We start from the raw sequence: 12,309 nt of genomic DNA, 5'->3' as shown, positions 1-12,309 counted from the left end.
TTATTTAGAGAGCTTGGATACTACTGTTCTACTGCTCTCTCATGTGAGATATAAGGAAAAAAATATTCTTCAGCATGAAAGCAATTAAACATTGGAAGAGGTTGCTGAAGAAGTGGTGAAATTTCCCTCACTACAAAGATAAAATACTTGTATTGAGAGGGTCTTAGCTAACCTAATGTAAGGGTTTCAGGTGCACCTAAAAGGAGTTCTTGGAGCAGTGGGCAGAAAGTAAGGGTGCATGTCCCTGGTGAGGCTGGTCAGGGCCATAAAGGCCTATTGGTGCCCTCAGGGTCCTGACAGATTCTGTTATGTGCAATATTTCTAATAAATATTCATATTTTCAAATCTTCATAACATATCATTAAAGGTGCTGTTCTTAATCTGGTTATTGCTTCTGGGTTTAGCCTGAAAATTAGACAAAAGTTATACAGACATGCATGAATAATACAGTACTGGTGGTGTTTGAAATTGATTATGATACATGCCTTTAGCCAACCCCCATGAAGTAATGCCAGTGAATGCTTTGCATTTGGAAGGGGAAGACCACCTGGATTCTATCTGTATTCAGTCCTCACAACTTTATGCACCTAATCAGGATACTTAAGTTACAAACCTATCCACCTCTATAGCTGACAGAGAGGAAGATGCATGTGTAAAGGGTATTTCAGCCCATCCAAGCTCTAGATGTTCCAAGGTAAGTTTGGAACACATCCAAACCATGAGTTCCACATGGATTTGTTCATGGTTTTTGTATGACCCTTAGAGGTAATTTTGTGTATGAAATCTTAGCTTTCAAACAGAAATTGAGAGTTAGCAAACCTATTTCTGATGAATCAATCAATATCAATCTAATAAATAAGTTAGGATGGAGAGCAGCTGTGTCATCTAGGCATTCTTTCTGCTACCTAACTGATTCCTGAGTCGGAGGGTCACAGACTAAGCTAGTAATGTTCTGATTATATCACCAGTTACAGCTAAGGAATGGCAACTAGCAAACTATCCCTTCTTGGTATTCCTTAACCTTTTACACTTTGCATAACCTTAAGGGAACATCTGGTTACTAATTTACATCTTCCTGCTTGCATAATCATTTAACAACTTCTAAAGTGTACCGGTGATATGCAGGACTGAATATTGCCCAAGGACAAATGAGTTTAGTAGAGAATCTGGGAAAGCTCATAGCAAAAGCAGCCCAGAATGTGCCAGGCGCAATCGTCAGATGAAATAAGGCTGACCATTCTTATATTAATCCAGTTGTTTTGTATAAAGTAGCTTGACTCAGTGCTTGTGCTAAGGTCAATCTATGGTCAGGCAAAGGGCCTGCTGGATCAGGTGCAAACTGCTTTAGAAATTGAACCTTAACTTTGGCCCCATGTAACATACATGTGAGTGTGACCTACAACACCTAATGATAAAAAAACCCGGGGGTGCCACTATTATCAAGTTAGATGGAAGAAGTCTTGTCCGGATGTAAGCAGATGTCAACTGCTAACATCTGGGCTGCTTGTTCAATGATAACCCAGAGACTAAAGAAGTTCATTGGTACGTACATGCTTGTGAAAAGCATCTTTGATACTTCAATTCTATCTTCAGATATTTAAAAGTTTAATTATTCATCTTGAGATGGTACTCTGAAACTTATTATTCACAGCCAGTGTTCAGATATTTAGGAAGAGAAAATTGTTTGAATCAGTCAATAAGCTCAGGTAATATGCAATTCAAATTCTTTCTCAAGTCAGTTGGCTTTCTGTTCCATGTTTTGAATACCTTCAAGCAAGCTTCTCATATTGGTGTGTGGGTGTGTGCATTGTGTGGGCTGTAGCTCTGCTGACTATAGTTTGGAGTCAGTTGTTGCTTAGAAGCAGTAGAGGAGAAAACACTGGTAGTTAAGCTTGAAGATGCTTAGCTGGAGAAGACAGCCCACACCCTTTCCACTGAGGACCAAGAAGATTCCAGTGCGCAGGTAGGTAGAAACAGTCAAGAGAAAACAACTCCATAAAATCAGAATTGTCTGCAGGTGCTATTCTCATTTACTGGTTCCAGAAAATAATAGGAAACTTCCATGGACACATTTAGAAAGCTCCAAACTTAGGAAACACTTTCAAACTTTGAGCTATGCCAAAAGAACCACCATAAAGCAGAATAAAACCCTCAGTTTTTAGTGCAAAGCAGGTATGATTTCTACCTTGCTGCTGTTGCAGCCGGAGGTTGTCCCTGCATCCATTTCTGCACTGGCTAGTCAATGTACAATATTTCCAACTGCAGGTTTGTCACCAAGGTAACAGCATCTCTAACTAGCTTCTGCCCAGCCTCCCAAATCTCACATACACACAGCAATGCTAGCTGTGCTTTGCTGCACTTTAGAGCTCTCTACAGAGGTCTGCCTTACCAGTCTTAAGGCTGCCACAGAGATCTAAGGTGAAATTCAGCCAAGAGGTGGTTATCTGAAAGCAGGAAGCAACTGACTTCAATTAGCATTAGAACCCAAAATTATTAGTGGTTTGTGTTTGAACTGTATATCATCACATCATGGAAAAGATCAAATGGGTCATTTCCAAATAGTTCTGGAGCAAAATTTAGAATCTTTGGAATAAAATGCTTCTAGGGAGCAAAACTTGAGAAATGCTTGGAGTGAGTTTCAAATATCTCAGGCTTTTTTCGTTTCCATTTTTCCTGAAACTTAAATTCAGATGTAAAAGTTACAGTGATCATCTCTGAGTTTTATCATCATCCAGTCAGTCTGGGTGACTCATAAAAATAGAATTACTAAGGCCACCGGAGGTAAGAAAGTGGGGAAAAAAAAAATACACCATCTTAAAGACAGGCTTTTTTTCCTCCCTAAAATATATTTTCTGTTTCAAAACTTCTTTCAGCCCTTCCTTGACTTGAAAAATACTGGTCTTGTGAGCCAGCACGCTCTGCTGGTAGACCAAGAGAATGTGACTGACACAAAAAAAAAAAAAAAAAATCCCAAAATAAAGCATGCCATGCAATTGAAAAGTAATGAATTGTATCTTCTGAGAAAGGGAAAAGAATCACAATATGTAAATCACAGCTCTTACACAGTGGAGTTAATTTGTTAATATAGTCTGATTCATATAACTGCATTTAAAAGGAGTTGGATCATACCCTTAACTCTATTTTTAAAAATAGACAAGGGTTTCAGAAGAAACTAATTACATGTGAGGCAATTAAACCACGAAGCGGGCAGAGCTCCAGTGGGCCCAGATTCAGCTATCATCTTTTCAAGCTTGCAAAAAGAGAAAGGAGCTCAAAATAGACCTTCAGATCCTGTCTTTGAATGTAAGGGGTTGGGGACAAGAGGAAATTCCCTGAATCCGAATGGGATGCTGGGACTCTAGTTGCTTCTGATCTCTAATCAGCTGTGCAATGAAGAAGCCTCTGAGAGCTGATGGCCATTGGTATTTTCTATGCTCTTTGTTCAACAGCTGAAGAGATTTTAGCACCAACCACTATTGAAGTTAATCGGGAAAAGTTGAATTTCCTGAATTTACATCATGAAAATATGGTTAAATGTTCACTTTTCTCATTATACTACATGTTTTATAGATAATAGTTAAACAAAACATTATATCTGAAATTAAAGGAGATTTCTATGAAGTCTCCTTCTGCGATTCTGACTAGCTTTGCTGTTTCACCAAGAAACCCCTAAATACAATTTCTTTTGGTCTTATTTGCTGCTAGCTGTTATATACTCCTACCACATTTCACTCTACTTTTGGATAACCTAATTCAGTGACATTAATCTATCCTGATGCCCAAGATAGTCGAAATTGGCCACCAGGTTCAAAAGATTCTGCAAAAAAAGGGTGCTGGAATAAATGGACACACAAATTAGTTATAGAACAGTCAGATTAGCCAAGGGGAAATAACGATGCAACTTCAAGTAAGTCAGTAGACAAAGAATTCTTTCCTTCATCAAAAGAAAGAAACATCCTTTTGATTAGAATTAGTCAGTTAAGTTGTAAAAGAATTAAAGGCTACCAGAAGAAATTATCTCACCTAATTTAAAGATGCTGTAACTTGATTTAGCACATGAACCAGTTCCCTAAGCAGCATCAACTTTCAATTACATCTAGTGCAAATTCGACCATTGTTAGCATTAACATTTTCCTCTTCAATCACTGTCTGTAATGAGACACTAATAAGAATTAATGAGACAAAACTGCCTTGATTTAGATCCAGGGATCCTGTGGGAATTCCATCTCTTGTGAGAGTTTCGTTACTTCACCACCTGTATCCTAGATGCGTTTTCTTAATTTTGGAAGACACAGCAAATCTGATAGTCTCTTTGTTGTTGCTGTTCCTTGTATCAAACTTTGCATCCCTCAGGGGCTTTCCTGTGAAAGCCTCCTTCTGTATGCAACATATTTTTGAAAGGCAAGCCCAGCCTCTTAAATCCCATGTATGACTCTGGAGGTTATGCATGCTGTATGCATCCTCTGGAGTGAATAATCTTCTGCATCTGCTGGAACTCGCCAGATGGGTTCAACTGCTGCCAGTAGCTGGTTCAGCCAGACAATGTGATGACAGCAAGGAGATGCAGAGCCAAAGGTCACTGTGGAATGATATCAGTAAGGAAAATAGGTATTTTTGAAAAAGTACAGAAAATGAGGTATTCACAACAGAAGAAATAAACAAGGTTACTTTGAAAGATCATTCTACTTTAGTAACCTTTCAAATAATTCAGAGAGTCACTTCCTCAGGTTCATTCATTGTTATCATTTTAGATCATTTTGTTTGTACAGCTTTCTCATTTCATCTTACCCATAACACTTTAGGGGCCAAGGATGGATCAGTTCTGTCCTGATGAGACCATCTCTTGACTGTGGCAATGATTTCTGTGGTAATTCAGCTGTGTAGGCATCATTGCCCTAATCAGGTCCTGAACACAGTATAAACACACTTGTTTTGAAGTGCCAAATTCTCTGCAAAGATGTTTGTATTGTTAATGTCACAAAGTGTCTCGACTAGACAACAAAATGCTGAAATTGGAAATAGTAAAACATTGGTTGGAAGATGGGACACTCACTTGTCTAGGAAAACTTTTTGCATTTTACAAACTTCTGCCTTTTCAACACAACATAGCATAATGCTCAGAGAAAAAGAATGAAGGAAAGAATGTATTTTTCTCTGATGTACATGATAGCTCCTTTAAGTGTTAATGGTATTTACATGCACATTCAGAGACAGCTATATTCCATGAACTGGAAAACAGATGGTCAAGGGGGTATTTAATAAGAAATATCATTCACCTTAAAAGCACAGTTTACAAAATGTCAATTATGTTTTTGTTTTCTTAGGCAAGAAAAGATTAAACAACAAAGGCAGAATGGAGGCAGAAAATTAACATAATAAATTAGTGATCAATGTATTAGGAAAGCCTTAAACAGGTACTATCAAGTATTAAAGTGATGTTTCTAAAGAAGTAACCTTATGCTATGATAGGACCATTCAGCTGAAACTAATAAGAACATGAAAGCATTTTGCCAGGACCAGTAGGCAGAATTTTAGTTTGTATCTAATATTTCTAGTGACAAAAAGAAAACCCCAAAGAAAGAAAGAAACAAACAAAAAAAAAAACACAGAAAAAAAAACACGAAGGAAAAAAAACCAAAACAAACAACAGAAACAACCAAAAAAACCCCAATCCACCAAAAAAAAAAAACCAAAACACCCAACCAAAAAAAAACCTACATGAAACTTGAAATTCTCTGAAATTGTGAAGGGAAAAGATCTGCTGCTGCCCTTCACCTCACTTTTTTCTTTTTCAATGAGAAGAAAGATAACATAAAGAGATAGAAAGGGGAATGGAGTGCTGCTACTCGCACTGTGCTGAGCTGCAAACAAAATCTAAAGAACAAGATGCTGTAAAACAAATACAGTGATTTTCCAGACAACTTTGTGCCAAATTTGTGTTAATATGTGGAATCCTTATTTTCAGGTTTTAGTTGCCAGGTACTGCAATGCCACAGAAACTAAATTGAATTACCACTGCAAGTGAATAGAATTGCAAATTCAGTCCTCCTAGTAGAAAGTTGAAGATAATTGTCAGAGGAGGTATAAACTTGAATTTTTGTAATTCATTTAGTCTATATGTGGAGGACTTCTTTTTCCATTACAGTAAGTTCTAAGGCTTTCATTTCAGCTTTTTGTTTATTTTGAAATCATCTAGATCTCATTGCAGGGAAGTTGTGAATGCTCCATCCCTGGCAGTGTTCAAGGCCAAGTTGGACAGACCCTTGGGTGACATGGTTTAGTGTGAGGTGCCCCTGCCCATGGCAGGGGGGTGGAACTAGATGATCTTAAGGTCCTTTCCAACCCTAACTATTCTATGATTCTATGTACTTCTTTGAAGTCAGCATTCATTTCAAATATATGTAGATTCAATACATAAATGCAAATATGGTAAAATACAGCATGTATATATAGTAAAGTGAATTATGATGGTGTGTTATCAAACGAATGCAATTGCCTCCTGAGCAATGGCCCTGAAAATAACTTCATTATAGATTATACAATATCCAGACGATCATTTTATTGACAGCATTTCACCCTTGATGTCCATCCTCAAAATTACAAATCTGATCCCATCAGTCAGGGTAGCTAAGAAGCTGTGGCATTTTAACTTCATACATTCTCTTCTTCCAGTTCACCAGTCCTCTTCACCTGCTAACCCTCTGCACTGCAGCTTAAATTTAATCAGCCATGAAGTCTTTCCTAAGATGAGAGTGAATCTTGTATCTGGCAGGTTATACAGGCTTGAATATCTGTCCACATTCCATCTCTGTGGATCTTGTATATGACTAACGTATCCCGATCTTCATCAATATGTTGAAAAGTGTCCCACACTGCCTTCTAATGCTAATATTCCTACATTATAATCTGATACTGTCTGTTTGCCTCTGGCTTTTAATTTCTTTCATAAAATGTTAACATGTCATGTTTTGATGTGGTGGTTGTATAATTGTCTCTGGATGTGACTAGCAATTTATCAACTATGTTTTTTTTTCATAGCAAAATGTACATTTACCAAAACCTAAATAGTTCACAAGAAACTTGTGACCTAACAAAATGTCAGACTACAATGTATTGACTCTTTCTCAAAGGAAATGTTTCATTTTCCATTTGAGAATGACTTGTTTATGCAGCACAGTGGATGATTGTAAAAAAGCTACCCTTTAAAAGCCATTAAATTTGAAACAGGTTTTGATATGTTCAAACCAATAATTTGGCTTAAATCCAGCTTTATTGAACTGAGAAACTTTCACCTCAAGAATAGACCTTAGATTTTTATTTTCTTTTTCCAGATGATGAACCTCAAACATTGCTGAGTAGCAAACCCTCTTTTTTATCAGCCACATCGTGTCCTTACACTTCAAGTCTCCTTTGGTGTGTTTAATTTGATCCTCTACCACAATTTAATTACTGTGCAAAGGCTGCTGCTGTCCTTGGTGTGAGTGCCATGTCTGGACATTGCCATTCTTTGCTTGGATTACAGAGTACTCCTGAATTTTTAGTGGCTTGACTTTACATTCACCCCCTACAGTGACTTTTTGAATTTTGATTCATTTTTAACTTTAGCTATAGCATCACTGGACAATGCAACTCTGTCTTCTAAGTAACATTTACATGCATGTGAACCACAGACTTAAAAAGCTGTTTTTCCCCCTGGGCTGCAAGATGGAACTGTATTTTCTGCTCTTCACTGGTGGATATCATGGAGCTGGACCACAGATACCTGTAGCCCAGACACTATCTGGGAAAGTTTCAGATATGGAAGGAGGTGAGAGTAGTTAGAGTACTGGTGGTAGTAGTTGCAACACAGTGCAAGCTCATAGGTCTGTCTGGGGAATGTGCCCTGATTTCAGTCTTCCTCAGCAAACACCTAAAGATCACTGACTGACCTAACCCTTCCCACCTTTCCCCAAAATGCACTATGCCTACCAGTTTATTTTGTCCTCCTGACTGTCTCCTGGTGAGGCCAGACCTTCACTGTGACCATTCTTGTTGAACGTGTAGGATGGACCCTGAAAAATAGAGATAGGAATTTTTACATTTTCTTACTATTTATGTGTATTGATACAAAAGTAAAATCATCTGCTGAAGAATCAGAGCCATTCACAAGGCCTATATTTTCCAGTGTTAATACCTGAGCCTTCCCAAACCTAATAACTGTACTATTAGCTGCTGCATATGTATTCAACATTTTCAATACGAACAGCTTAAAGCATGACCCCTCTTTCCCTGTGTGTGCAAAATTTGCAGAGATTTGAAGTCTAAAATTGCTTGCTGTGTCCTCAGGGCACATGTGTGAATGCTAGTTGATTTGAAGAATAAGGGACAAAATGCCATTAGAATACAGCTGACTTTCATTCCATAGTCAAAATCCTTTGGTTTACAATGTGCTTACATTTCCAAATCAGTACTGCTGTCAGTAAGGAATTGCCGTTTCAGCGCTCAGTAGCATTTAAAGCTGCTAAAGGGTTTTTCTTTGATGCTGCGGTTTCATTATGCCATTTTTAGGAAGCAGTTGCATTTCTGATTGTTATTTTTTTCCTTGATTGGGCAGGACTATTTGTGCTGCAGCTAGAAATCCTGATATTTTTGCTGATGTTTGGAGCTAGGTTTCTAGCTCATATAACACAATTTTCACAGAAACCCTGAGCCCAAAGCTCATTGCACCCACAAACTCACCATCTGAAACTGAAAATTAGCAAACACAGTTGTTTATTTCTAAACTCATTGCAAATCTCTCAACTTTCTATGGGAGTGCTTAGCCCATCTGGTTACACAAAGGAGAACAGTATGGAGGACTGGGCTGCAGATGGAACACCAGGACTCCCCTTTTATTGAGGAGTCTCACCAGGAGACAAGTCACCCTGGCGACATGTCATGCTATACGTCATGTCAAGAAAACATGTTGTTTTCTTGAGCATGAGTGGACAATGTTAATTACTTGTGTGGTTAAGCATCATCACCACCCTAGTTGTCAAGTCAATGCCTTTATCAGCAAGGAGAGAGATATCCACATGTGAGGCACAAAAAAATTGTTGCCTTAGTGTCCCTGCTTGTCCTTCATAGTGAATAGCTAGAAAGTCCTTGACATATCCCAAACACACACAGAATGCCCAGACCTCAGTTGCCGCAGTTCCCTGGGGCTTGGGAAGAAGTCCCAGGTGCTGCAGGCCGTTCAGATGTGGCCTCAACATCTTCCTCCCTTTATAAGTAACCCAAAATCCCACCATTGCTTTTCTGTTTCTCTGAAACTTTGTGGTTCTTTCCCCTTGCAGTTAAAATATTTTGCAAAATCATCTCCTCCTTCATACAACATATCATAAAATCATAGAATCATAAGGTTGGAAAAGATCACCTAGTTACAACCCCTGCCATGGGCAAAGACAAATTCCACTAGACCAAGTTGCTCAAAGCCCCGTTCAACCTGGCCTTGAACACTGCCAGGCGTGGGGCAACCACAGCTTCTCTGGGCACCCTGTGCCAGCGTCTCACCACCCTCATAGTAAAGAATTTTTTCCTAATGTCTGATTCAATCTCCCCTCTTTCAGTTTAAAGCCATTCCTCCTTGTCCTATCGCTACCTGTCCTTGTAAAATGTCCCTCTTCAGATATTTTGTGGGTCCCTTTAGGTAGTGGAAGGCTCTTCTCGGAGCCTTCTCCAGGCTGAACATGCCCAGCTTTACTAACAACTTCAGCAGAGAGTGCTGAAAACAAATACCTCAAGAAAGATAAGGGTACAAAGAAGTGCACCTACTTTGTTGAAGTACAGCAAAACATGACAGGAACAAAACATTACTTCAGCATGACTAAAGAACTGATTTATTTATGGTGGAATCATTATGAAACTCAAAACGCTTGGCTCAAGGGTGATGAATAGTGTTGGATGGAGATTAATAAAATGAAACATGATTGCTCTAGGTTTAGAAGGTGAATAATACATTGGGAAATTCAATATAAAATTAATCTCAAACATGAAACAAGGAAAAGCAGGAGGCACTGCATAATATTGAAAGTTAATCACAAAGTTCTCCAAAGTAGTTATGTGAGGTGGTCAGAAAAGGTGATTCATAGCCATTGGAACTCCCTTCTCATTTCACAGGACTGCTTCAGGTCTGGTTTTCCTAAAGTACTGTCTGCTGGTGATCAACTGATGCTGGTGAGGTGAGCTAAAACCTAGACGTTGAGAAGAAGGGCTGTGGTGTTGACAGGGTGACCACGCAGCAGGCGGCCTGGGCAGCAGCCAGCTTCCACTGCTGCAGTGAGGCCTGGTGGACACAGCCGTAGAGTCCATGAGGGGCAGACGGGAAGGGTAAAACACCCCCACCGCCATCTGCAGGAGACATCCTGCTCCTCCTCATGGAGACAGTTCAACTCCAGCTCAGGTGCACTTTGCAGTTGCACGGCCAGTTTAAGACCCTTCCTGCTTTATTTGAAGGCACTTGTTCCTGGACCCTTACTGCCTGCTCAGTTACATCGGCTCACCTCTCTCTATGGCCACCTCCTTTAAATGAACTTTCACGTGATGCTATTTAAATAGCAGGAAAATGTATAGATGGGATTTCAGAGAGCCAAGCAGGCGTACGAGCTCATAGCTGCACACAGAGGAGCAGAAGGCAACCTGCAGCTGAGATAAAATGCCTGAAGGAGGCAGGAGGTGACTACAGGGAATCTCTTACAATCTTCACTTCCAAAGCAACTAGGTGACTAAAACACATGCCAAGCCTAGCCCAGAGTGCCCCTGCTGGGTTGATGCTGTATAAACTAAAACCCACAGATAGTCCTGCTCCTAGAGTGCTGCTGGTTGGGGAGGGAAAAATGCTCCTTTGGAACTCCAGAGGTAAGCTGATTTTTTTTTTTTTTATATATTTGAGTCAGCACCACAGAGCATTAATTGTGGTCATGATTTAATGGTAATTTTTTGGCATGGTATTTGCAAGACCTTAAAGAGATATTAATAGCTCTTACTTGTCCTTCAAGCCCCATTAACAATATGGATAAACATCTTCACAGCAAACACATTAACAAAGGACCAAGTAGCTGTTACCCCTCCTGGTTTGAATTCCCCCTATTTTCTTATCCCAAAATTGCAAACTATTCACTAGAGAGGATAACAATGCAGTAACAGAATGCTAAGGGTCATAGATTTTTTTAATTCCTGACTTCACTTTCACAAAGTAGTCCTGCAGGCATCATTTAGTCTTAGAACAAGTTTCTGTTATATAAAGAGAGCTTTTTCATGTATAACTCACTATTTCAGATACTGACAGTATACAGCTTGACTTGCTGCTTGCTGCATTACCGGTTTTGTTGCTAGGAAACTTTTGAACAGGAGCCAATTTGCCATTCAGCTATTTGCTTCATGTGCAGTTATATGGAAGAGGACCTAAGCTGATCATTATTTAAAGCAATGCCCATCATTTTTTTTACATAGCATTGCTAGAAGCAGGGGATATATGCTATGCAATAACATTGGCTATGTGTATCATGAGCTCCCAATAACTCCAAAGATTCCAGGAAGAAAAGTAGGATTCATATCCAGTTTGGATTTTTGCACAGAGAGATTCTTGCACAGAGAGCTCATTCACCTGGAAAGTGAAAATGCATCCGTATTGTGCTTACTCTCTCCATTTGGGCAGCACTGTACATTTTATACTTTTATTATTTGTACTACAGTAAGAGTCACAGCCCCAGCCAGAATCACCACTCCACTGTATGACCAAGACCTCGCTTTGAAGAGCTTGCAGGCTGACACCGTGCTTCTTGACTTTTATCAAGAAATCATATCCTTTCACACAGACCTTTTTACAGACCTACTGAACAGAACCGGGCTGGTGAATAGGGAAGGCAATAAACCATCACTAACAGGGAGACTGCTACACTGGGGACGACAGCTCTCTGGCTACCAGCCTTCACTATAGTTTACAAGGGGTGTTGCTCTGGTGCTTCCCAGCCTGAATCACCTCAGTTAGCAGGTAAAAGGGCATGCTGAAGAGCCAGATACCTGAGACTCATCGGGGTGACTGTGATAAAGACTTTTGTTCCTGACTGCGGTCACTGAGAGAACCAATAATTTTGTGTTTTGGAGGATCCACACAAATTCATAATTATAGTTAAAATTATCTGTACCTTTTTGTACCTAAGATATTATCAGGTTGGTTTTCTTTTTTTGTTTTTTCTTTTTTCTACTCCTTCAGAAAGGGATGGTTCATGTGAAGCTAATTTTTAAACTGTTTGATTATGTCTTGCACTGCAAAAAAAACCAATTTTCAAA

The 12,309-nt window shown here is 39.3% G+C and overlaps 1 long non-coding RNA gene across 1 annotated transcript; it reads left to right on the top strand.

Moving 5' to 3' along the window:
• Nucleotides 1-1,817: 1,817 nt before the first annotated feature.
• LOC130611763 (uncharacterized) lies at nucleotides 1,818-11,794 on the top strand. The gene is made up of 3 exons (XR_008975310.1): nucleotides 1,818-1,963; nucleotides 7,705-7,807; nucleotides 11,712-11,794. It is a non-coding gene; the product is annotated as an uncharacterized LOC130611763 (long non-coding RNA).
• The last annotated feature ends 515 nt before the right edge of the window (nucleotides 11,795-12,309 follow it).

This window comes from Pezoporus wallicus, unplaced genomic scaffold (genome assembly GCF_028554395.1).
Source record: "Pezoporus wallicus isolate ANWC-B61680 ecotype Strahan unplaced genomic scaffold, APGP_CSIRO_Pwel_v1 scaffold_2584, whole genome shotgun sequence".
Lineage (NCBI taxonomy): Eukaryota > Metazoa > Chordata > Aves > Psittaciformes > Psittacidae > Pezoporus > Pezoporus wallicus.
Note: the sequence above shows the minus strand (reverse complement) of the source record. Positions and strands in the feature narration are given on the sequence as shown.